We start from the raw sequence: 27,694 nt of genomic DNA on the forward strand, positions 1-27,694 counted from the left end.
AGCCTCCACAGTTCTGTGACCTTGGGCAAGTCGTTTAACCACTCTGAACTTCAATTTCATTTTTTAAAAAATTGAGATCCCAATCACAGTATCTGCATCACAGGGTTTTTGTGAGGATCAAATTAGCTAATGTGTGTAGAGCACATAGTAGAGATCCCAACACCTAGTAAGCATGTAGCAAATATTATCCATTATTATTTATAGGTAGTGGTTAAAAGCATGGGCTTTAAGGTAAAATAGACTCTATTTTGACTCTCATTGCCACTACTAACCATTTGTATAATCTCTCTTGGTTTTATTTTACTCAACTGTTAAAAAAAAAAAAAAAGGAATAACATCCATCTCATAGGGCTTTTGTGACAGCTAGAGATGATGTATTTTTTCAGGGCCTGACACACAGTAAGTACTCATAATTCTCCTAACAATGTTATTAATATGATTAGTAGGAGGAGGAGGAGTAACATATGGCCTGATACCCAAGATGGCCACAAAATAATGTGATAAATGAAATAAATAGGATAAATGTGCAACAGTAATACCATATGATAAATGATATAATGGAGGTATGGATAATCAAGAAAGGGAATCTGAGGAGGAAAAAAGCTGATTTGGCTTAAGAAAATCAGGAAAGGCCTCAGAGGACAGCATTTTTTAAGAATTTGAGACTTGGAGGAGAGATCAAGGAAGCCATTCTAGCAAATTGAGCAGCATGAGGAAAGAAATGGAATGTGAAAGTGCATGGGAAGGTCAAGTGGTTTACCCAAGGTTACCTGGGTTGATGGAGGTGGGAGTAACTTTGGAGCTAGATGTTCAGTGAGCAGTCATGATGCCTCTCTCTAAACCCTGAGAATTTTCTGGCTCCCTTGGGCTAGAGTCGTTCTCAGCCATGAAAAACCATGTGTTATATAAGTACATTCATCCTGTCGCAAAGATAAATTGTCAACAGCCTTTTTTTCTTTGCCTCAAGATGCACAGGAATTTCTAAAAAGTTCCTTCTTTGACACAAGCATTTAGTTTTTCTGATGACAGTATTCAGCTGTCCTGGCAGCTGAAAATTGGGGAATTTTCATTTGCATGTGTAAAAAAAGAAAAGAGAAAATAGGGTCTGCAGTGAAATGTAAACACTTTGCCTCAGAGACTGCTCAGAAGCCTGAATTCAATTTACTGCTACTAGTGTGGGCAGACTTGTAGTTAAAGCCTAGTCTGGTGTTGAGATTCCAACCGGTGGGAGGGCCTCCAAGACCACTCCTGTAGGCTGGCCTTCTCTCCTGATTATTGGGCCTTAAGCGAGGGTCCTAGGAAGAATCCAGCCATAAAGTGTGTGTGCAGGAACTTCTGTGTGGGGGCCTAAAAGCTGTCTGAATTAGCAGTTGCCTGAGTCCAGGCGGTCAACAGCTCTCAGAGGATGCTTTAACAGTGCCTTTGCCAAGTCAGATGTTTAGAACCAGAGGGACATTTTCCCCCATAGAAACAGTCACAGAAAGTGTTTGGGGGCTTCAGGGGCAGCCCAAGAGACCCATTTCACTGACACGGTATTTTCTCCCTGCTGCATTTGGGAACCTGCAGTGCGTTGTAAAGCGGAGATGGTAGTTTCGAGGCGGCTTTTGGATGTACTCTCCATACTTCAGTTTTTGTATTTCTGCATGAGGTAATGAAAAGTGCAGGAAGTTGGTCTGAGATACTGTTCTGGGGCAGGTGAGGAATCTTTTACGCATGGGGGAGCCAACACAGAGAAGACTACAGCCTGAATCTGCTACAGTGTAAGCTTTGCAAGGACAGGGATCCTGCCTGTTTCATTCACTGCTTCATACGAGATACTCAGTATGTTGCCTGATATACAATAGGAACTTACACTCTTGATGAATAAATTAATAAAGCATACAGTTAATTCTCTAGATCTATTGTATGAGCACCACTTAAGAACAATGTATGTTTTTCTTAAAAATCCTGTAAGCAGGACATCAACAAATTCAGATGGATTCAAGAAATATAAAACCTAAACTATCAAAAGTAAAATCAGCTTTTATCCTGTTGATCTTACCCTTCACCTCAGAGACAATTAAAACTAGTCTGGTGATTTTTTAAATGCATTTACAAACATTCATAAAAACATACATGTTCATAGATTCGTCTCCCTTTGTTCATTGTATTTTATTATTTATTTATTTTCATCATCATACGTGCGTTCCTTAGTCCCCATCCCCTATTTCACCCGTCCCCTCCCGACCTCCCCTCTGGTAACCATCAGTTTGTTCTTTATAATCAATAGTCATTTCTTGGTTTGTCTCTTTCTTTTTTCCCTTTGCTCATTTGTTTTGTTTCTTGAAATCCGTATATGAGTGAAATCATATGGTATTTGTCTTTCTCTGACTGACATATTTTGCTTAGCGTTATGCTCTCTAGCTCCATCCATGTTGTTGCAAATGACAGGATTTCATTCTTTTTACGGCTGAATAATAGACCACTTCTTATCCATTCATCTATCAGTGGACACTTGGACTGCTTCCATAGTTTGGCTATTGTAAATAATGCTGCAATGAACATAGGGGTGCGTAGGTCCCTGTGATTTAGTGTTTTTGTATTTTTTGGGTAAATACCCAGTGGTATAATTACTGGATCGCAGGGTAGTTCTGTTTTTCACTTTTTGAGTGGCCTCCATACTGTTTTCCAGAGTGGCTGTACCAGCTTGCATTCCCACCAACAGTGCATGAGGGTTCCTTTTTCTCCACATCCTTGCCAACACCTGTTGCTTCTTGTGTTTTTGATATTAGCCTTTCTAACAGGTGTGAAGTGACAGTGATTTTTATTTATTTATTTATTTATTTATTTATTTATTTATTTATTTAGATTTTATTTATTTATTTGACAGAGAGAGAGACAGCGAGAGAGGGAACACAAGCAGGGAGATTGGGAGAGGGAGAAGCAGGCTTCCTGCTGAGCAGGGAGCCCAATGCGGGGCTTGATCCCAGGACCCTGGGATCATGACCTGAGTTGAAGGCAGATGCTTAATGACTAAGCCACCCAGGCACCCCGAGTGACAGTTCATTTTAGTTTTGATTTGCATTTCCCTGATGATCAGTGATGTTTGAGCATCTTTTCATGTGTCTGTTAGTCATCTGGATGTCTTCTTTGGAGAAATGTCTGTTCATGTCTTCTGCCCATTTTTTAATTGGAGTGTTTGCTTTTTGGGTGTTGATTTGTATAAGTTTTTTATATATCTTGGATACTAACCCTTTATTGGATATGTCATTTGCAAATATCTTCTCCTATTGAGTAGATTGCCTTTTAGTTTTGTTGATTGTTTCCTTCGTTGTGCAGAAACTTTTTATTTTGATATAGTTCCAATAGTTTATTTTTGTTATTTTAAAAAAAGATTTCATTTATTTATTTGTTAGAGAGAGAGAGCACAAGCAGAGGGAGTGGCAGGCAGAGGGAGAAGCAGGCTCCTCACTGAGCAAGGAGCCCAACGTGGGACTTGATCCCAGGACCCTGGGATCATGACCTGTGCCGAAGGCAGATGCTTAACTGACTGAGCCACCCACGCATCCCTATTTTTGCTTTTTTTCCCTTGCCTCTGGAGACATATCTAGAAAAAGGTTGCTATGGCCAATGTCAGAGAAATTACCACATGTGCTCTCCTCAAGGATTTTTTTGGTTTCAGGTCTCACATATAGGTCTTTCCTCCATTTTGAGTTTAGTTATCTCTGACAAAGGAGGAATGACTATACGATGGGAAGAAGACAAGTCTCTTCAACAAATAGTGTTGGGAAAATTGGACAGCCACATGCAAAAGTATGAAACGGGACCACTTTCTTATTCCCTTTATTTTATATAAATGGGGTCATTTTATATGTACTTTTTTGCACCTTGCTTTTTATCCCTGAAGAATGTATTTTAGAGATCATTGCACCTCAGGACATTTAGATCTAACTCATTCTCTTTAACTCTTCCATAAGCGTGTTAAAATTTATTAATTATTTATTTTATTTTATTTTATTTATTAATTTATTAATTTCCCATCAGTGAATATGTGTTACCAATCTTTTGCTATATCTAACTGTATTGTTTTTAATGCCCTTGAATTTCCTTGTGTATCTTATTTTAGATAGCTATCCAAAGTGAAATTGCTCTATTGATATATATGTGCATTTAAAAATATTAGGTTTCTCGTAAGATCGACCTCCCAGAATACTGTAGTGATTTGCATTCTCATCATCCTTTCATCAACGCGATACATTATTTTTCTTTTACCATTTTGCTAATTACAGAAATGCTGTCACTTAATTTGCATTTTCCAGATGATTTGTTAGGTTGAACCTCTTTTAAGTTAGTTATTGACTAATTTAAAAGTGTTGACATATATTTATCCTTGTAGAAACTGCACCTTCACATATTTGGTGCTTTGTGTGACAACCTTGTTGTATTTTTCTTATTAATTTTTGAAGATTTATTATATTCTAAATAATAATCCTTTGTTATATAATTTGCAAATACATTTTCCTCTCCTCTGCTTACTTTTGGACTTTGGTTAACTTTTTTTTTTAAATTTTATTTTATGATGTTATGTTAGTCACCATACAATATATCACCAGTTTTCGATGCGGTGATCCACGATTCGTTGTTTTCGTTCAACCCCCAGTGCTCCATGCAGTATATGCGCTCCCTAATACCCATCACCGGGCTAACTTCGAATTTTGAGAGCACTATTGATTTGACTTCTTACAGTTAACCCGTCTTCCTTCTTGAAATACTTTTCACATTAATTTTCCTAAAAAGTATACTTCCCTGGTTTGCCCTCTGACTCACCAGCAACTCGTTCTTAGTAACTTTTGTGGGTTCTTCCTTCTCTCTCTGGCCTCTAAATGTTAGAGTTCTTCAGGGCTCGGTTCTTTATACTCTTCTCAAATGACATTCTCACTTAATGTGATTTGACCATCCATAGCTTTTGTGCCATCAATCTCTCTTTAATTAATAGCTCTAGATCATAGCCGTCCTCTAAGCTCCAGACCACAATATCCAATTTGCTTCCTTGACAGCCTCACATAGGTGCCTCTTAGGAATCTCACATTTAATGTACCTTAAACAGAATTCTCTTATATATCCCACCCACCCACCTACTCCAAGCTTCCAGAGTCTCCTCTATGTCCATAAGTGGAACTGTCATCTACCATGTTACTAAATCTGGACACTTTCTGTCACTCTTAGGGAGAACTATCATATTAAACTGCAGACTTAAAGCTTTGAAAAAGAAGAACCAATCAGCTGATACTGAAAATATGGAGTTCAATCTAAGTAAATGCGAAATCCAACCACAGGGACAGAATGTAAATCACAGAAGTGTAGGATGATGCCTGAACATCCTGCTGCATGTTTAAAATTTGGAATTTGAGGGGTACCTGGCTGGCTCCGTTGGTAGAGTATGCGATTCTTGATCTTGAGATCATGAGTTTGAGCCCCACGTTGAAGGTAGAGATTACTTTAAAATAAAATTAAAAAAATAAAGTAAAGTAAAATAGAATAGAATAGAATTTGGAATTTGATAAGTACAACTTCATTTTCCTCATGCAAAGCATTCACTGACAAATTTATGTCATTCTATGTTATTAATAATAATGATTATGATGCCTAGCATAATTCCAGAAAAATGTGCCAGTTACTGTATTTAAGAACTTTGAATGCACTGTTGCATTTAATTTTTACAGCAACCAAATAAGTTGCCATTATAATTACCATTATTTTAACAATGAGAAAACCGAGGTTTAAAGAGGGTACAGAATTGACCCAAGGTCCCACAAAGTCTTCATGATTATCTTCAGGTTAATGAAAGATTAAAACACTCAAAATTGAAAATTATCTTGCCCTTAAAAAAAAAATCTTCCCTGAGAATCTATAACGTATAGAGGACTTAGTCTGCAACCCAAGAATCACACTGGGGAGAGCCAGGTCATGACAACGCTCCAAAACTGTGGGGCCTTTTTCTTTTAAAGTCTTTTTGACAGAATAGAATTTTACTTTTCCAGGTTGAACTAAAAATAGGACAGTCTGCCTCAGTGGTTGAAATAGTAGGCCTTCCAGTCTTGGTCCTATTCTTGTAATCCTTTGACTTATGCAACATTTTATTTTATTTATTTATTTATTTATTTTAGATTTATTTATTTATTTGAGAGAGAGAGCACATGAGTAGGGGGAGGGGCAGAGGCAGAGGGAGAAAGAAATCCACAAGCAGACTTCTCCCTGAGCTCAGCGCCCCACGAGGGGCTTGATCCCAGGACCCTGAGATCATGACCTGAACCAAAACCAAGAGTTGGCTGCTGAATTGATTGAGCCACCTGGGTGCCTCTGCCCTCCTTTTTTTTTTTTTTTTTTTTAAGATTTATTTGCAACATCTTATTGAACAAACATATGGTCAGCCAATGAAATAAAATGTGTTTTTGCCAGACAGTCTTAGTGGACTTTGACCACTCAAACTGAACGAATTAGAGATGTCTGTGGTTGTGTTTGGTTTTCTGTGAGATAAGCATCTTTGGAATATCCAGCTCATGATCAAAATAGAAGTGAACATACCATTTGATTGGCTGATGAACCAGTTTGTGTAGATATGTAGGTTACATAGCCTCTTAAAAATAGTCTCCAGGGGCACCTGGGTGGCTTAGTCGTTAAGCGTCTGCCTTCGGCTCAGGTCATGATCCCAGGGTCCTGGGATCGAGCCCCGCATCGGGCTCCTTGCTCGGCAGGGAGCCTGCTTCTTCCTCCCCCACTCCCCCTGCTTGTGTTCCCTCTCTCGCTGTCTCTCTCTCTGTCAAATAAGTAAAATCTTTAAAAAAAATAGTCTCCAGGGGCGCCTGGGTGGCTCAGTCGTTAAGCGTCTGCCTTCGACTCAGGTCATGATCCCAGGGTCCTGGGATCGAGCCCCCATCGGGCTCCCTGCTTGGCAGGAAGCCTGCTTCTCCCTCCCCCACTCCCCCTGCTTGTGTTCCCTCTCTCGCTGTCTCTCTCTCTGTCAAATAAATAAATAAAATCTTTAAAAAAAATAGTCTCCAGGGGCGCCTGGGTGGCTCAGTCGTTAAGCGTCTGCCTTCGGCTCAGGTCATGGTCCCGGGGTCCTGGGATCGAGCCCCACATCGGGATCCCTGCTCAGCGGGAAGCCTGCTTCTCCCTCTCCCACTCCCCCTGCTTGTGTTCCCTCTCTCACTGCCGCTCTCTGTCAAATAAATAAAGTCTTTAAAAAAAAAATAGTCTCCAAACATGAATTATTGTCATAATATATGTTTCTTGGGCAGTTTTAATTTGTATACCCACATATATTAGTAAGAGGTATGATGCCACCATGTGGGCAGTGGATTCTAAGAGGTTCATCATGGGTGTGAACTGATTCTTAGCAGATTTTGGAGTCAGCTTCTCTCTCCTTGTCGCGTCTTTAACCTGGCTCTATGGCTTTTCCCCATCCACCAACCTCTCTCTCAGTCTTATAGAAGTCACCTTTCCCACTCCAGGAAACTCCCATCAGACATAATGGCAGAGAAAGGAAGAAATAACCTAGTGAGGAGACATTGGCTGCATTCCCACTCAAGTCCAGGACAAGACGAGGTTGCCTTGTCACCTCTGCTGTTCAGCATTGCATATAAAATCCAAACGACAGAAAGGAGAAATATGAAATATAAAAATCAGAGAAAAAAAGAGCAAAACTGTGACTATGAACAATATGATTTTTTACCAGGAAAATCCACTATAAACCATGAAAACTAAGACGTTTCACAAGGAAATCCCGATACTGAATAACTAACCCAACATTCAGTGACTCCTACATCCTAGAAATCACCAGTTGGAATGTGGATTAGGAAAAATACCATCATCCACAGAAGCAGTAATTGAAGTTACTAAAAAGTACAAAATGAAAACATAAGACATGTGTTGAAGGAAATTTTAAAATTTTACTGAAGGAGAAATCAGAGATATTCCTAAGGGTTCACTGTGGAAAGCAGAAGAGAATACTAAAAAAATCCAAATTTTTCTTTGGAAGTTATGGGACACTCATCAAAAACCAGGTTTGCAGATTCTGGGACTTGATTTATTAGGTTTTGAGGTTTGATTCACAGTAACTGTGTACTGAGCACCTAATGTGCCAGGCACTGTGTATGAGGTGGTAGACAGAAAGATAAAGGAGAGTCGGATTCTCCCTGAGCTCACAGCCTAACTGAACAAAGAGTCACATAAGTAAATAATTACAGCACAGTGAACATCGCTGGGGTTGTGGACAAGGTTTAATGGGAGCTGAAGGGATTGCTACCTAACCAACAGTTTCCTCATCACTGATGAGGGTCATCCAATCGCTGCTTGAATTCCTGCAACGAGAGAATCATAGTACTTGATGAGCCTGCTCAATGGTTGAGTAACTCTAGCATTTAAAAGGTCTTCTTTATATTGAGTTGAAATCTTCATCCCTATGCCTTCTGCCTGCTGGCCCTAGTTCTGCCTTGAGCAAGAGAAAACAAGGCTACATCTTCCTGTATGTTTTAGTTCTATGTCCCTTCTGAGGCTTTTCTTCATTCTCCCATTACTCTCCATGCAATATTCTTAAAGGTTTGGAGAACACGATCACGTCCCCTTATTTGTAATCTTTATTGTTATTTCTTTTGATCATTTTTCCTTCAAAATATGGTCAGTAGACCACTGCCATTAAAATCACCTGGGAGCTTAGTAAAAACACAGATCCCAGACCCCATTCATGGAACTCGGGCAAGTTAGGGAAAATGACATTTTTGCCGAGATGATTCTTACGTGTGTTAAACTTGGAACACCACAGACTCTGACTCCAGTGGATCGGAATGGTCCAGCGTATGCTGGCATTGATTGTGTTTCTGGGTTATGACACATATTATAATTCTTAGATCCTTTTAGAGTCTCTTAAAGGGTGATAATTTTATGTGATTGAACTAGTAAAATTCCTTTGGAAGTTGCCTCAGCTCAGCCGTTCTTCCAGCCAAGTGACTCTGGCCCCTTGGGAGGTGAAGTGTGATCACATAGGCTGTGACCACACAGTGTGGCAGGAGATAGGAACAAGCCATCCTGATGTGATTTGGAGTTTTTTGGGGGTTTGATTCTGGAGTTCTTTGTCCATTATCCTTGGATAAATATCAAGGATCTTGCCGGGGCTGTTCTCTTCGGAGTCTTCAGAGCCTAGTAAAAAGTGCCTGCAAGGAGTAAAGGAATGCTTCTGTCCCTTTTCCCTGGTCTCGCTTCTCTTCTGTTTAACTGTCTTTATGAAGATTAGCCCCTCTGATCTTGGATTTGTGGCGCTGATGGTAATCTTAGAACAGATATTTTTCTCTACATGAAATCCACTGAGGATTCCAGTTTTAGTTTCTTGGGTAAATAATCCCTGCCCTGCCTATCTTACTACCTCATTGTGAAAATCAAACGAGGTAATGGAGGTGAAATTTCTTTGCTAACTGCAAAGCTCTGTCCTCAGGGGAGAAATAATTATGTTATGAGAACAGACTATTTATAAGTTAGGTAAATAGCTAAGACTGCATGCTTAGCAATGCAGAGATGGCACACAGAGTTTAGCTTTCGGGACGGAGTTCTCTGCTCTCAGGCCAGACTTAGATAGCTCTTGTGGTTCTCCAAGTTTAGACCTTGCCCAAACCTAGGACACGCATCCTGTTCCTCAGAAGCCTGAGAACTTCTGCAAGCACTTCCCAAAGAACTTCTTGTCTATCTAAATTGGCTCTTGGCTACTATCCTCCATTACCTACCCTCAATCCCCCCTGATAAACAGTTTTTCTGTTGACTTGGGGATCTCTAGAGCTGTGCTATCCGATAGGGTAACCATTGACCACATTCCAAGGATTCAGTAACTGCATATTATAAGTAGAATATTTTCATTATTGTAAAAAGTTCTATTGGACAAAACAGCTTTAGAGCCTTCTCTCTGGAATGAGGCAATGTATGCTTTTCCCTGGACTTACTCTTACCAACCAAAGCTCAATAAAAAATAAGCCAATTCTAATGGATGTGTTATAGAAGTCTTTGATATTCCCGTGCACAAGATTAGTATGCTCAGGTTTAAATATGGAATCAACAGAGGTGGTAAATATGAGGATAGAGATTGAAAGTGAGAAAGAGGGAAAGAGAATGAGGGTTCTACTAAAAACAGTAGGAGAAAAAAATTCTTCTGGGCTATTGCTTTTTGTTGTTTCCTTTATAAATAAGAGTTATCAGAATTTATCATTGTATTTATTTTTTGTTGACTTGTTTATTATCTGTCTCCTTAGTCAGACTGTCCGTACATGAGGGCAGGTAACATCTCTGTTTTATTCCCAAAAGTTTCCCCAGGGTAGAGCACATGGCTCAATTCATATGCTTATTGGTTGAATGAATGGACGCTTTTATCAGACTCTGTTGCTCACCTGGAACGTGTATAGTCGAATAAGTTTTCATCACTTTAAACAAATATTTATTAATCCCATAACCAGAATCATTGTTTTTTTTCACTGGCACATCACTTGCCAATTTTCAATGTCAACACACCAGAATTTCCCTTTTAAACAGATTTTCACACTGTGGGTTGGAAGATTACCCATGGATGAGACAGTAATTTAGGTTTGATTTTACTTTGGATGCTTAGAGGTTTCTGCTAATGTTGAAAAGTTGTTTGACATTTAAAAGCTATTTTGTGGCTATTACCTTGAACTTTGGAGGTTACAATTGGATTCAACATTTACCTCATTGTTTTGAGCCAATGCCAGACTTAATCTGGGTGAATCAAAGATGGGTGAGGATGACCTTGCCTTATCTCCTCCAGCCTCCTCCAGGGCTCGCTACATAATTTGCAGGCCCAACACAAAATGCAAATACAGGGCCCCTTGGTCAAAGGGCAGGTAAGATTTTTCATCGAAAGTATTAAAACGTAAAGCCTTTTTCTTTCATCTGCAGTTTTTCTCTCAACTTGTCATGGTGTATTTTCTTTGCTATTCACCTCTCCTCCAGGAGAAAAATAAAATATAATTTTAAATTATTAGCAAAAATTTACCATTCTTCTGTATAGTATGCAGTACCAGTTTTCAGTGCAAATACGAGAATGTTTTGTTTATAAGGAATCACCAAAGTGACACAAATCACACGAATCGGATTTCTCAATTCAAGCGTGCGTATGTATTTTGTTTTTACCAGACAGTGCACAAAACTAATGCGACTGTTTTTACTTCACCTCTTGATAACACGCACATTCTGCTGACACTCTGCCTCCTTCAGCTTCCTGATCAGTAAGGAAGCACTGAAAGGGAAAAGGAGCCATGGTCGGCCATGTCTTATCCTTTCTTTCTGTGCTGGTATTTTCAGCAGAAGTGGTTGGCTAATACGGGGGAGCACCATGAGTGAGAAAAGACAGGGTTTTTTTGTTGGTTCCTTCTTCTTAGCACAGCACTGCCTTCCTCCTGCATTGGCCAAGTTCCAGTCAATCAGAAACCGTGGCCTCTCGGGGCTGTCTGCATTCCCAGTCATTCAGTCATAGAAGTGTAGATAAGAAGCATGAGCGCCGGATTCTGGTGGACCCATGATCTGTGGAGATTCAGTAAGACTCAGTGGTAAACATGTTGTAGAAGTTGCTGACAGAGAGACCATGGGAAAAGGGAAAGTGCTTTCTATATATAATGTGTTCACCATACTTGCTTGGAGGCTAGTTACTAATCTTTACGATGGTTAATCTTAACCAGAATCGTGTGCTCATGGGGCGTCATTCACATTTTGAGGCAGCAAGGGGCTATGGCGTATACACATATGCACAAGTAGTCTGTGCCCACCGGTGCCCACCTGTCACCCGCGCATGTTCCATTGTCCCTTCAGACCTCACAGGTTCAAAGATAAACTTCTGAAGAATTTCAAGATGGCGACAAGCAGAGCATTAAACCAAGGTCTGGGTTTCTGTCTGGCTGCGCTGGTCACACAGCCAAGGAGGTGGCCTGTCCCCAGTCCTTCCCAATCACAACCTAAAGCAGCCTCTCAGGAGACGTCGTGCTTGTTGGGATCACACCAGGAACACGGGCAGAATAACAACATCAGAAGAGCTCCCCTTGTCTTGCGTTCAGTAATCAAGTGGCTTAAGCTGCCCTCCAGGATGCCCTCTTCTGGACCGAAATGCTGAGGCCTAAGCGTTATTCCCTCCACGGAGACATTTTTCAAGGAAAAGTTCCCACCCCTGACTTAGAAGAAGGTGAACTTTGGTATGTAACCCAAAGCATAAGGGCTGAAGTGCTGAGGTTTGGCACGCCTGGCTTTCAGTCCCGAGACTTGTCATTTACTGGTGATACCACCTTTAACCCATAGCCCCGGCGTTTCTGGGTCTCCGTTCCTTTATCTGTAAAATAGGAATACCCTTAGGACCCATCTCCTCGGGCTTTTGTTAAGGTGAAATATAAGAGATGTGCAGAGCTGAGTCCAGCTCGTATTGTTGCACAGAAAGCGCCCCCTGAACGGAAGCCAGTGCAATGGCTGTTGCTATAATTGTATGTACAACATCATTCATGTCTTGGCTAAACAAACTTCTCCAGTTATTTTCTCAGCTTCCTGATGAGCATTTCTTAAGAAATGAGTCAAGAGAAATCTCTCTGTTCCAAACATTGCCCTCAGACAAGGAAGGCAGAGCTCCCTCTGCCAGAAGAAAAACCCAGAGATAAGTTAATCAGGCTGTTTATAAATAATTGTTTAAGCACCATGAGATGAGACGTGTTTCCTGGGTACGTTGTGCCCTGTGCCGAACAACTGGGGCTGTCATGTTGAATACGCCTCTGGCTTTTAAATTGCCTGTAGGCACGTCTCCGAGCCAAACTAAAACACGGTAACCATGTCCAACAAGTCGGGTGCGGTCCGTGTGTATTTGCTCTTCCTCTTCGGCTCTGCAGGCACACGGGTGGCCAGGGCTCTAGGGTTCTGTGTACCAGGCCCCCGCGATCGGTGCCCACGGCGCAGACTCCCGAGCACAGCCGGATCCAAAGATGGCATTGGGAGCTTTTACGAGCTGAGCCTGCATTCCACTTGTAGAGGGTCTATTTAATGGGTTCACTTGGGGGCCAGAAGTGCACGTGTTTTAGGAGCTTTGATGTACAGCAGTACTGAGGACCCCTGGTATAGCAGAGAGAGCAGGAAGCCTGTGCTGATCACCGAGCAGCCGTCATCTCTTTCCACACCAATAAAACAGGGAAGCTGTAGGGGCGCCTGGGTGGCTCGGCCGGGCTTCTGCCTTCGGCTCAGGTCGTGATTGCAGAGTCCCAGGATCGAGTCCCATATTGGGCTCCCTGCTCAGTGGGGAGCCTGCTTCTCCCTCTGCCCCCCACCCAGCTCTCGCGCTCTCTCTCTCACTCTCTCTCTCCCTCTCTCTCAGGTGGATGAATAGAGTCTTTTTTAAAAAAAAGCAAAACAGGGAAGCTGTAGGGGCACCTGGGTGGCTCGGCCGGGCTTCTGCCTTCGGCTCAGGTCGTGATTGCAGAGTCCCAGGATCGAGTCCCATATTGGGCTCCCTGCTCAGTGGGGAGCCTGCTTCTCCCTCTGCCCCCCACCCAGCTCTCGCGCTCTCTCTCTCACTCTCTCTCTCCCTCTCTCTCAGGTGGATGAATAGAGTCTTTTTTAAAAAAAAGCAAAACAGGGAAGCTGTAGGGGCACCTGGGTGGCTCGGCCGGGCTTCTGCCTTCGGCTCAGGTCGTGATTGCAGAGTCCCAGGATCGAGTCCCATATTGGGCTCCCTGCTCAGTGGGGAGCCTGCTTCTCCCTCTGCCCCCCACCCAGCTCTCGCGCTCTCTCTCTCACTCTCCCTCTCACTCTCTCTCAGGTGGATGAATAGAGTCTTTTTTTAAAAAAAAGCAAAACAGGGAAGTTGTAGGTAATGCTTCAGGTTTAGGGCTCGCTCCGTGTCTTAAACTACTGAGGTAGTGTGGGTATAACCCCTTAGTTCTCAACTGGGGACCATTTTGTATGCTGGGGGATATTTGGCAATGTCTGAAGGCACCTTTGGTGTCCACAACCAGTGGGCGCTACAGACACCCAGTCCGTGTAGGCTGGGGTTGCTTCTCAGCTTCCAACAATGCATGGGGCAGCCCCCTGCCCCCACCCGGACAAAGAATGGCCTGGCCCCAAATTTCAAAATAGTGCCAACGTTGAGAAACCCTGCTGTAAACGAATCCTCTGGGCTTCGCAACATAGAATCTCCTTTCCACAGCCAGGGGCCGGCAAGAGGGGTCTTTTCTCAGTGCCAGGAGGGGAGTGTGTTTTACCTGCTCACGTCAGTGTGGCCCCTGCACCGTGTGGCTCCTCTTAATTCACATCCGTTACCAAGACAAGACAGGTTAAAAAAAAAAAAAAACCCAAAACACCTTGTAGTTTTGTTTGTAGAAGGCAGTTGGTGTTATTGCTGCAAAGAAGGGCCCTGAATTTCTGAGGTTAGTGTGCCGGCAGTCACCTTGCAGACAAGCCCTTTCCAGCAGGCAGGCTCTCTGAGCCTGTTCCCTTCCAGCATGTACTTGGCAGGGACACAGCCCTCCCAGTTTAGTCAGAGCAGCTGCTCAGGAAAGAATTGCCTCCAGAGCACACAAGAGACCCACCGGAAAACCATACTCCTTGTAAACGTGTGTTCGGTCCACAGCGTACGGATGCAGGTCCCTGGCCCATAGAGGCAGGAAAGCTCCACCTTACACTGGGCATCGACAAACTAGAGTGTGTCCAGAAGAGGGCAAACCCCGTGATTTTCCTTACAGAATTAATGACATAGGAGCAACCACATCAGGAACAAGGGATGCTAAGCTTAGAGCATAAAGAAGATTCAGGTCATAAGCATTGTTTTTATTTATCTAAGGACTGTTACAGGAGAAAGGGGTCTGGCTTGTTCTGCAAGGTCCCAGGGGAGAGAAGTAGGGACAGAAGATAGAAGTTTTAAGAGTATGTATTTTAGCATAGAATGGAATGGACTGTCTTATTAGGATATTCTTAATAAGGAGAATCAAGTAGAGAATAAGTAGAATAAAACAGAAGGAGAAACTTGGATGACCGCCAGCCACATTGGAGTGGTGATGGACATCGGTCACTGGAGGCATTGACTGAATTAGTCAGCATGGCCAAGGAGGCAGTGGGTTGTCTGAGACACCCTGAGACCCTTCCTCTGTGGTTTTGTGAGGTACAGAACCGCAAGAAGCCCTCTCACTGTTCAGTTAAACTCAAGACGGAGCAACACCTACTTCAACCAGCGTAATATTTCCTTTGGTTGAAGCTGGAGACCTTCTGGAAAGATTGCCAGTGGGAAGAAATGTGCCAGAGGTAATATCGATAATTTCAGGGGCCATTTTGTTTTGGTTTACGATTCCTCTGGTAGTCTGTGGATGGTAGGAAATTTAGACATATCTGAGGAAGAAAATTCCTCCCCAGGCTCGATAGATGCTCAGTGCTACATAGCTGATTTGGTGCCTGAGACTCCATTTGAAGTAAACATTGTCATCCACCCGTCAGGATAAATTTCTATCGTTTGAGCCCTTCATAAGAACACAATTGCTATTTAAATATGTTTATGGAGAAGGACCCCGAGGCTGGGTTTAAAGAGACACCCGCTTCAATGTGGTCTTCATGTTCTTCCTTTTTCACATAGAGATGTCAAGCCCAGGACTTCAGGCTCTGGAAATAACAAGGCGGGATCACAACCTAGGAGGAACCAGAGTACCGGTAGAATGGTTTAGTGTCGTGGCTAAAAGCATAGGACGTGGTATTTGATGGACAGCAGTTTGACTTCAAGTCCTGCCACCTTGAAGCTGTGTGACCCTGGGCAAGTTGCTTGACCTCTCTGTGCCTCTGTTTCTTCTGGGGCAAAATGGTTCTTGCCTCATAAGACTGTGGTGAGGCTTGTGTGAGATCCTGTATGTATGGATCCTGGAACATGTAAATTACTGATAAATTGTGTTCTCATGATCATAATCATCTTTTGAGGCAAAAATTCAGGAACACAGGTTCATAGAACAAGGCTCCTATTGCTGGAACACTGGTTTATCGTCAGAACGGGTGGTGAAGGGAAATGATTTGGTGCCATCGTAATACCCTCCTGATAAGGGGCAGGATAGTTTCTGAGCACTAGGTTCAGAAGCACTTCACCGGCAAGGACAGGGGAACTATGGGGAAGGGAGGCATGCAGAAAGTTCTAGCTGCTGTTCTACTAGAAATGCTGTGAAATCGTCTCCAAGTCCTGAGTGAGGAAACCCAGCAAACAGCTTCTGGTTATAGAAACAAACAATTGTGTGCGTTCTGGGTTATATTCAAGGAAAGAGCCAAGAACCAGCTTTTCACAAAATGATTTCTGAATGTCTTTTCTTGTTTCCATGCCTCTTTCAGGTTATTTTTAACAAGATTCTGAGAAACATTTCACAGTAAGAATTGTTCTTGGAGAGCCTTTTATTCTCTAAGAAATGAGTGAATCTGTATTTTGATAAACCTGACGAACAAATATATTTGGTGTCTGCTCCTGTTCCTTTATTCTTTCCAGACTTTTATTTCCTTTGCTGGCTGGTTTAATGTCATTTGTTCCTCTCTTTGTGAATTGGTATTGGCTGCTTTTAAGTTTCTGGCTTTTGGGAAAGGAGTGTGTGTGTGTGTGTGTGTGTGTGTTCATGTATGTGTGCCCATACGTACGTGGATACACACACATATACATATATATGATTGTCATGTATAATACTTAGTTGCTTCAGGCATAATTTGGTTTCCTGGTCCAGACATCCCGTCCTTCTCCCCTCCCTCCTCCTCCCCACCCTCCTTCCTCCTTCTCCCCTTCCCCCTCCTCCTCCCCCTCCCCCCTTCTCCTTCTATATCATCATCATTGTAGCATCTACCATTTACTGAACATTGCTTTATTTTTTTTATTATTACATTCAATTAGCCAACATATAGTACATTGTTTTATATGCCTCATATTGAGCTAAGTGTATTACATGTGCCATCTTACCGAGTCCTTTATATACTCTATGGAGCAGGTATTATTATTATTGCCATTTTACTGATGAGGAAACTGAGACTCAGAGAGATTAATTTGGCCAGTGTCTTACAGCTGGTGAGGGTTAGGACCAGGGTTCTCACACATTCATCTGATTTCAAAGGCCTTGCTGTAAACCACTAAGCTCCATACTAATTAACTGAAAGCTCTTGAAAGAATATCGAACTTTTGGTTCCTAGACACAAGAAAGGCTTCAGAAGTGATCTGGTCACATCTTCCAGCTCGGGCAGTGATCTCTTCTACAACTTATCTGATAGCCGTCTATCTCCCCTCCCGAGGAGAGGCAGCTCCTTATGATCCAAAGCGAGATATTCTACTGTTTGAACAGCCCTCGCCGTTGCAGATTTTGGTCAAATTTTACTTCTCTATATCATAACATTATAAAAACTTAGAGTTATATAGCTGGAAGTGATAACAGAGCTCAAGTAGACCAGCAGTTCTTAAACACTTTTTTTCAGGTGTGGAAATCTTTTGTTCAAATGGAATCTTACTTGGGATTGTGAATAGTGAAACCATGACTGCTTTGATTAAAACAAATGTTCATATGGGCATGTGTGTGCACACGGCCATCAACCCCCTCCCTCCAGTGTCTCCTGTGGCCACTCCATGGGGTTGTTAGTCTTGTTAAGAGAATAACTGAAATAGACTGATGAACCCAATATTTTACAGACAAGAAAATTGAAGCTCAAAGACTTAAGATGTTTGCTAAAGAGAATGCTGCTGTATCCGCAGAACTAAGATATGAATCTGAGTCTCAGAACTCCTAGCTCATTCTCATTATTCATACATTGGTTGCCTCTATTTACACGTCTACTGTGGACCAGGCAGTGGGAACATGGCAGAGATCTAGACAGGCAAGATCCCTGCCTTTAAGGAGCTCATAGTCAAGATATTACCATCCCATTTCTTTCTGATGGTTTGAGCCCTTGGAAACAACAACAACAACAACAACAACAACACACACACACACACACAATCAAACCATCCTGGGCAACTTCCTCTGCATTCAGTCCAGTTTGCCCATGCCTTTCCAAAAGAATGGGCTCTAGGATTCAACTCAAAGCTATGCACATATTTGGTAATCTTAGGGTGACCTTTTCCTGACAGTATTGCAAATTATAATTTGTTTTTTCTGCCTCTGATTTTCTTCTGGTATATGTGTGGAATATATAGGTGAGGCAGCCTATTTCATGTGTATCATTCAAGAGGGTGGAAAGGCCATTCAGGCATGTAGGATTTTTAACCGTAAAATGCCAGCTGGATTGAGTTATAATAGAACAACCTTGAGCAACACAGTGGGACTTGCAGTGGATAGAGAGTGAAGGGCATATAAAGCCCTTCTTGCCTGACCCAATCTGGTTGTCCAGTTCATTTCCCTCAACTCTTTCCTGACCTAACTCCCTGTGCAATGTACATGCGAGACTGATCAGTTTTCCCCAAATAAATAGTGAGTTCTCTGGCCTCTGGATTATTTCTGCTGCTTTAAAAGCTCTTTCTCGATTTCCTGCCTGGCACAAGCCTACTCATCCTTCAAGGCACAGTTCCAACATGAGCACTCTAAACTTCCCTGATCCCCGCCCCCTCAATCCCTGAGCAATAACCAGTCACTTCCCCCTCGGGGCTCCCTTACCACCTGCTTCTCCTTCTCTTGGAAGCTTAGCTCATCATGAGGGATCTTAAGTACTCTTATGCACCTGACACACTCTCTCCTCACCTGGGCAGCTTGTCAAGAGCAGACCATTTTCTTACCTGAAGTGGCTGGGCGGGACCAAGGGAGCTGGTCCAGTGAAGGCGCACATTTGGAGGTGCATGCTGGAGTAGTGAGACTCTCGCTGGATTGCCCGGTTCGGATCCTGGCTCCCCTCGTGACACATGTTTGACTTGGAACAAGTTACAAGGCCTCGTGCCACTCCACCAGAACCTGTAAATAATAAAACCTAGGTCAGGGGATTGTGGTGAAAATGATATCCGGTAACGTCACGATTTGTTTTGCACAGTGAATGGCACATAATAAATGTTGGCTGTTTTTCTTAGGGGTTCATACTTTTGGGGCACTTTCTCCTAGGTATATTTTTAGGTTCAGTCATACGGAAAGAGTTCAGCGGAAAAAGCGGGCAGTCAGGCTGATTCCCCGAAGACTCAAAGTTCTAGTCCTTTTATTTGTCCTTTAGGAATTGTGGTTGATGATGGAAAAAAAGAAAATCTCACCAGGAGAGTGGCTTGACCATAGTGATATGTGCACATGGAGAAGTGGGCTAAGAGGTGCATTAGGATGGAACAAGCCGTGCCCACCGATCCAATCTTGCCCTTTGGCATGCTGAAACATGGGCATGTCTGAGGTCAGTGATGGAATTTAAAAAGCTCTGGGAACACATTTTGTCCAGAGGCCAGAGGGTAGGCATCTCCAACTGTGCAGACTCAGCTCTTTGGGTATTTTCTACAAGTAGCACAAAATAGCAGAACACGTGCTGGCTGTGATCTCAGAGTTTCCACCCTGTGGACGTGTTGCATTCTGTCCTTGCTAGGACTCTGTGTTCCCTGCAAGTCCGTTTTCTCATCTGTCTGATAGGAATTTTTGTCACCTGCCTGCGACCTTCACAGCTTTTACCATATCAGCATTCTACTCATGCTATTATTTACTATTTACTTTTAAATACATTTTTTTCTTTTCTTTTCTTTTTAAATGTTGCAATTTTTTTTTCTTTTTTTTCTTTTCTTTTTAAATGTTGCAATTTTTTTTTCTTTTTTAAGTAGACAGGAACAGGGGAAGCGAGGCTTTATTTTTTATTTATTTATTTTTAAGGGCGGGAGGGACAGAGAGAGAGGGAGAGAGAGAATCTTAAGCAGGCTCCACGCCCAGTGTGGAGCCCAACGTGGAGCTCGATCTCACAACCCTGAGGTCATGACCTGAACCAAAATTAAGAGCTGGATGCTGAACCGACTGAGCCACCCAGGTTCCCTTAAATACATTTTTAATCTAAATAAATGTATTTGTAAAGGAAACTGTATCATGACCTTGAATGAAAAATCATATAGAGAAGATTCCTTTAAATGTAAATGCAGTGAAAACAAAAATTATTATTTGTATAAATTATTATTACTAAAATATAATTTGATTCCCATTGCTTGCCACAGGCTCTGAGCCTAAGGCCTGCTCTCCATTTGTTAGGTATCAGAAGCTTGCTAAAGCCAGAGTGGGGGGCAACTGAGTCTTTCTCTTTAAAATAAGAAGAATGAGGGGCGCCTGCGGGGCTCACTCGGTTAAGCAGCTGTCTTCTGCTTGGGTCATGATCCCAGGGTTCTGGGATCGAGCTTCACGTCGGGCTCTCTGCTCAGTGGAGAGCCTGCTTCTCCTTCTCTCTTTATCTGCCGCTCCCCCTGCTAGTGCTTTCTATCTCTCTGTCAAATAAATAAATAAAACCGTTAAAAAATATATAAAAAATAAAATAAGCAGAATGGAAGAAGTATCAAATACCCTTAGTGTGATTCAAATTATTGAATGCTGTGCCCATTGTTTGACATATCACCTGGGCAACACATCCCATGTTTGGGAAATACTGGGTCTCTCAGAGTCCATATTCTATTCTGGTTGATAGTAAATCTAAAAACAAATTAAGAAATTGGCCTAGGACCTTGCCTTTTGAGTGATTGAACTTACTGATAACTTAGTACAAGTCTTTGTGCTCACTGTTTCTAGACAATTCAATTAATTTTTATCAGCTATTTGTACCCAAGCATTCTATTTTTTCATCACATAAAGAACACCTACAAAAAATTGCTTTGTGTAGCTCTTTACATTTTTAAATTCTCATATTTATGATTCACCATCAAATCTTACTTCATCGTCAATGTCATAAAAACCAGAAACTATCCCCCCATCCACTTTGCTAAAATGCGCCATTTGTGTGCCTTTCAGTGCTTCCACTCTCATCTTTGTGGAGCATCTCTGAGTGCCTGTTGCTATAGCTCTGGCCCTTACTGCTCACCTTTCCTTCCTCTTTGCAGCCCCCTAAGTCTCTGGCCCGAAGCGCTGCCTCAGGTGTGAGTACGATAACTGGATTACACACCTACTCAGGGAATCTTATACTCCTATGTGCCCGGGAATTACCCAAGAGCATTTTTTAAAAATGCAAATGTCAGGGCACCTGGGTGGCTCAGTCAGTTAAGCATCATCCGTTCATGATCCCAGGGTCCTGTGATCCCAGGGTCCAGAGACCCCCAATGGGCTCTCTGCTCAGTGGAGAGTCTGCTTGTCCCTCTCCCTCTACCCCTCCCCCAACTCGTGTGCACATACTCGCGCTCACTTGCTCTCTCTCTCAAATAAATAAAATCTTAAAAAAAAAATGCAGATGTCTGCTGCCCCACCTGACCCCTGCCTTCCCACCCCTACTGACAGAGACCAGGTGTGGATCCTGGCAACCTGAATTTATTGTAGCTTCCCAAGATAATTCTGACACACATAACCTTTAGACCACTTTGTGAAAGATGGCTTAGCTAGTGATTTTTCTCCTCTTTCCCTTCTCCTCCTCCCCTCGTCCTCCTTCTTCTGGAACACAGGTAATTGTAAGTCTGTTTCATGAACTGTTAATATTAAACTTCACCACAAAACTCTTCCCTCCACACAGATGACTTCCACATCCCGGAGGACAGAATTCCTGGTTTGGGAGGCAGAACGCCTATTTATAGCACTGGCCCCACCATGCTCCCCATCAGTCAGTCCATGCCCCTACATTGACCTTCTTCCTCTTCTGAAATTGAAATGATACTCTGTACCCTCCTTCCTTAGGGATTTGGGTTTAAGATTAAATACGGAAAAAGATACAAAAATGCTTTGTAAATTGTAGAATATTTTACTAACATGGTTAAAACAAGAAACTGCACTTGAAAAACTTGTGTTAAAATGTCAGAGGTTCTTTCTCAGCGATGTTTTGCGTCAGGGATTACGAGCAGCTCTGCCAGTTTCTGCTCAAGCATATGTTTGAGGAGAGACAGTTGTGGTCTCGCTGCATTTGAAGTTGTGCTATCTCAGCTGTCCTAGCCTGGCCCACCCAGATCCATTTAACAGCTTTGCAGTGTAATTTCACAGATTCCGAAATTGAGGTCTTTCAGATTCTTTAATACAAATCCAAAAATTACCCTCAGTGTGTTTCCAGCGAAACCTCTTCGCTCCTTACAGAATATAAAGTATCAGATACTAACAATAGAATATTAAAAGCCAAATTCAAGCAATTACCCACAGCTTTGGAGAACAGTCCCACACACAGCTGGTGCCCAATCAGGAAGTGTGTATCTGTCACCCACCGTCTCTGCTACTCCTAGAATCAGAATGTCAGCGCTGCAGAGGATCTTCTAGATAATCCTCCCCATTTAGCAGTTGGGGAAAGTGAGGCACACCAAAGGGTGTAAGTCATCAGAGGCACGTGCGGATGAAAGCCCAAAATGCATTTGCTCCCGGGTCCCTGTGTCCCGCTTACTGGTACCGTGGCTACACTCTGAGCATTCATGTAGCCTGAATTGGAGGGGCGCAGACATCCAACAGTGATTCTATGGTCCTCTCAATGTTTATTTGACTCCCTGGCAGGATTGTGTGAGAGAGCCAATGTGGCCTCTGGAAACACTTCTCAAAGAGCCTCCTTCATTCTCCCCAACTCCTCTGGAGCCTTCCACGTAGCCGACTCCGTGGCTCTCCCTTAGCCCTGTTCATCCTGCCGCCGTGTTGCCCATCCTCTGCCCTCATTCTTTGCTATGGGTATTCACCCAATGCCTCTCTCTGACTCTGTCCTCCCGATTTTTCTCCTGCCTTCTGCGGGGCTTTTTTCCTTTTCATCTTCATCTCCCCAGTTCCGCATCACAGAAAATATATGTGCCACTTGGCAAAGATTCTCTTTTAGTGAGCAGGAGGGGTTCACAGGAACGAGTCCTGCGTTAACATCCCAGGTACGCTGTGTTTCAGTACAAGGAGGAGCCACATCACCCTGCGGGCTTCCCACAGGTGGAACATAGTGTGAACCTCTGCACATGCCTCATTTACCTTGGAATGTGTCGCAGTGGGACAAGGAAATGCTGGAGACCTAGCAGCACCTGAACACTGGGCTTAGCTGTGGCAGTTCTCAAGATCATGAGTGACGATATATCAGGACAATTAAGAGCATAGGCTTTGGTATCAAAAATGACCGAAATGTGAGGTCTGATCCTACTAATTTTTAACTGAGGAAACTTGGGCAAATTATTTAAACTCTCTAAAACTCAGTTTCCTTGTCTGTTAAATGGATGTAAAATTCACAGATTAATGCATATAACACAGCGTAGTGCCTGGCTTGTTTTTATTACTGTTAATAATGGTAATAATAAGTATGATAAAGGAAATTTGGCCAATGGGAAAGGAGAAATCCTTCCTTCTTTCTTTCTTTCCTTCCTTCCTTTCTGTTCTTTATTTTTTTCCTTTTAATAGATATGTTCAATGATTGAGGCATAAAAATGGGGAGAGCTATGTAAAGACTTGAGGCTGCATCTTGAGTTATCTAGAGAGCTTATACTTGAAAATAGCATGGAAGAAGGAATATATAGCCAAGGATGAATCAAAAGCTATGTTCAGAGCAAGTAGCAAACCCAGAAATAGTTAGATCTCAATATTTAGGGAAGAAATCTTGCATGTTCTATTGCAATAAGAATAGTCTCCCAACTGGAAAGATGAGAATATTACAGGGAGAAGGTTGCTGTCCAAGAGTCATGAAAAGTATTTAACTGTCTCTGAGCCAAGATGTATTCTCTCGGGGGATTAAAGGAACTGGTTGATAAGATCTCTGACTGGTATTCTTTCGAGGGCGGGGGAAATGAGGGCAGCCTGGAGACCAGTAAATATTGCCCCAGTTCTTAAAAAAGACTAAAGCTAGACTCCAGAAACTATAGACTCATAGCTTGAAATAGACCTTACCAAAATTCTAAGACAGATATTACACAAATGATTTGTGAGCAAGAGTCAATGTTGTTTCATTAAAAAAACAATTCATGCCAACTAATTTCATTATCAGGACAGATTTACTGCGTGGCAGAGACATTTCAGCAAGGCACTGGATAAAGCCTTCCATGGGTGGGTTTATTCTCAGGCACACTGAATGATAGCTGTTTGCTGGGAAGACAGTCTGTGCCTAAAACAATTCTTGGTTTTAGCCTTGTCCGAAGCAAGGGTTTTTTTTGTTGTTGTTTGGTTTGTTTGTTTTTATCTTGACTGAAGCCTGAAGACCTAACAGGCAGATGACACCAAACTGAAAGATCTAGGTAGCAATACATTATCTGATCTTCTTTGTGCTTGTGAAACCCGTCTAGTTTGAATGGGTGCTAAATAATCATATCTTGAATGTAGCAGTTGTTACAACTTAGAATGATCTCAATTGACTAAAACCTGTAAAACAAAATTTATCTGAGATTAATGTAATGGCCTGTATTTTGGCATAAATAAATTAAATTAAATTAAATTAAATTAAAATAGGCTGCACCAATGTAATAAAGAACCACAGGAATGGACAGCTGTTTGTGTCAAAAAGATACAGACTGGCAACAAACTCAGTGTAAGCCAAGAACGTGTTGCCATTAACAGGAATGAATTTGGTGTTGACCACATTCATAGAGGTAAACCAAACGGATGACGAAATGTACATGATATATACGTGTCAGGCTCATTGTGTAGATTTGTGCTCTTTCCAGGTACTTTGTTTCAAGAGATAATCATAAGGATGGTTTTCAGAGGACAGTGATCATTATGGGCAATAATCCGGAAACCACAATATATAATGAACCATTAAAGAAAATGGGAATGTGTAGCCTGGAGAAGAGAAAACTTGGGAGGATGTAATTAGCAGAGGGAAGAATGTTGAGTGGGCCCAGAGGGCACAGAAGTTCCTCTGGGTTGAAATCATAGGAGGCAGGTTTTGGCTGAACATTAATAAGTTCTTCTAATAACTAAAGTTGCTCAAAAATAATAAAGGCCTGGCGGGTCCCTGGAGATTCCTAAGTAGGGTCTAAACGACCACCCATCTGCATGGCACGAGGGGCTCGTCTGCACCGGGTGGGCCCTTTGCTGAGATCATCGGGCAGGTCCGTTCCAAATCTAAGGCGCTATGATCTCCCCTCTCCAGGGATGCGGTGGAGTGTGGTGGCCAATGGGAGAGTCACTGCCACCCTCCAGCAACTTCGTCCTTGGTGGCTGCTCAGTCCAGTGACCCTTAGGCCGTGGGGCAGTGACTCAGAAGACAGCCATCCCTCCGAGAGAGGGCAGGCTCTAAGCTGCTGCGTGTATGGGACCGCTCCTGCCACTCTCCGCCACGCCTTCCGCCAGGCAGCCACGCCCACCGGGGATTTTCTCTGGGGCTCCAGCAGGTGGCGCTGGAGGGACTCAGGGGACAGGAGGCCTCCTTGTTCCGGGGGGTTTCTCCTCCAGAGATCCCCTGCAAAGGGATTTTTTTTTTTTTTTTTTCATTTTCCAGCACTCCCTCTTCCTGGCGTCTTGCCCTCGCCTCACACTCTCTGTTGTCCCCAATATGTCCCCTTCCTGTTCCTGGTTTGTCTCTCTCATGTTCCAAACATGATCGCTCATTGTGTCCTCAGTCATAGATGTCTCCAAATACGCCTTCTTTGCTGTGTCTGCTCACAGACATTGTCAAACACGTCCTCCAGGCGCCTGTCTTGGTCAGAGCCGTGTTCCAAAAGCACGCATTTCCTGCTTGTTCATGCCTGATACGGCCATGTGCAAACTGCTCGCTGTCTCGTCTCCGTCCTCTTCTGGGCCGGACACTAATACGCTTTCTTCCCGGCGCCTGGGTCCAAACCTGTGTCCTCCTGGCTAGCCACCGTGTCAGTTGCAGACCCCCACTCACTCTTCCTTGAGGCCGGTGTCAGTCCTCTTCAGGACATGCTCCATTTATTTACCGTGGAAGAAATGGGAGCAGAGATCTACCCGAGGAGAACAGTCTCTGCAGCACCCTAGGAGGCTGGCCAAAGACAGCTTCCCCCCAGTGCCGGGGCCTTGGGCCCTGCTGCTCGGAGATGTTTGCTTCCCTCTTGGACTAGAACCGGGCATCTTCTGCTAAAGAGCCTCGGGCAGGGCCAACAACGTTATCGTGTTTATTAAAGACTTCGGAATCTTTCCCTTGAACTTGTGGCAAAGCCCACAGTAGCAGCTTAAAAGCCTTGAATCTGGCCTTGTTGCTCCCAAAGGAGAGAACTGTTGGCAGCTCACACTGGGGAGACTTGACCCTCACTGCAGGTGGAGGAGGGCCGGACGAAGCAGTGCTGGGGTGGGAAACCAGTGCTTGACTTGAAGTCAGGGACCCCGATTCCAGCCCTGGCTCTGCTCCTAACATGCTGTGGGATCTTGGCCCCTGCTCTTCCATTCCTGGACCTCACTTTCTACATCTGTCAACTGAAGTTTGGACTCGGGGATCTCCAAGATCCCTTTCTGTTTCTAGGACCAAGGATGCTGCTACATCCCTCAGCTACCTCAAAAAGCCATGGCTTGCCTGCCTTTTGACTTTGTTTCAAAGGAACCACCCTCCTCCTTTGGGCTTTCTAGACTCTTGAACTTGCCAACTTTGCCCTTCAGATTAACCTGGATGTCTTTTATTCAAAGCTGAATCTTTGGCTCTTACCAACTGCCCAAGAGTAAAAGTCCCAGGGAAATAAACACTGCCGTGTCCCGAAGCCATGTGAGGTTCTAACAGTGATCCTAACAGTAATTTGATAGCATCTCAGGACTTTATCATACTCATTGTTCCTGCTGCTTAAGAGATGCCAGTTACCATTTCCACTGATGTTGACTTTAGTTCTGGAATTGAACCGGATAGGAAAGAGACTGGAATAAGGAAGAAAAGATTGCCCCCAAACCATCTACATGCAAAAAAAAAACAAAAACAAAAACAAAAAAAAAACCCCCAAAACCCCACCTCTGTCCTGTAAAGACTTACTTTTATTGGGGAGAAAGTCATGCCTTAGGGAAGGGAAAAAGCCTCTAAAGAGAAATGTTATTTAGTACTCCTGACTGCTGTTGAGAAATACTGCACGACGCTGAAATGTTCCCTGTCCAGGCTGGAACTTTTGCCCGTCAGTGGAGATCAGATTGAACTGGGGATCTAGTCTCATCCAGGATGAAGACAGTTTATGTGAGTCCTAATTGGCACCTTGACTCTGGCCAGACCAATCTCCTCCGCTTTTTCAAGTTCCTGTTCTCTGCCGACTACATTTAGGCTTAGGGGGCAACCACGGTCTTGAGGATGGTCTTTTCTCAATACAAAAGAGGGAGCAGCAAAGCTCTGAGTCCCAAGGCCCTGAACCTGGCGATGACCCCCAAACTCTCTGCTCCACTTTACATGCTACCCATTACCTCTGTGAGCAGGAGGGAGAGATGGACGTGGTAGAGAAGTGCTATGGGCAGTGAATCATTGCTGACTCGCTGTGGGACCCTCAACCTCTCTGGCCTCTGAAAGAATCCCTCTTGCCTACTTCGCAAAGTTGTTGTGGAGATAAATAAGGTAATTTTTGTGAAAACATCCTGTAAATCCTAAAATGCCATTTTGTATTTTTAGTATTACTTTGGATTACTTTGCATGCTCCTGGGCTCCCAAGGAAGAATTTCCTCACCAAGATGTGAACCAATTTAGAGAAAGAGCTCCCCATGTTGAAAAA

At 43.2% G+C, this 27,694-nt stretch overlaps 1 protein-coding gene across 1 annotated transcript in view; it reads left to right on the forward strand.

Annotated features, from left to right (window-relative positions):
* HTR4 (5-hydroxytryptamine receptor 4) overlaps positions 1 to 27,694 on the forward strand; it is a 90,216-nt gene that overhangs the window by 37,575 nt on the left and 24,947 nt on the right. The gene's annotated exons all lie outside the window — the stretch shown is intronic.

The sequence above is a fragment of the Mirounga angustirostris genome, unplaced genomic scaffold (assembly GCF_029215605.1).
Source record: "Mirounga angustirostris isolate CCGP_5_RB_7025 unplaced genomic scaffold, mMirAng1.0.hap1 SCAF_7, whole genome shotgun sequence".
NCBI classification, from domain to species: Eukaryota; Metazoa; Chordata; class Mammalia; order Carnivora; family Phocidae; genus Mirounga; species Mirounga angustirostris.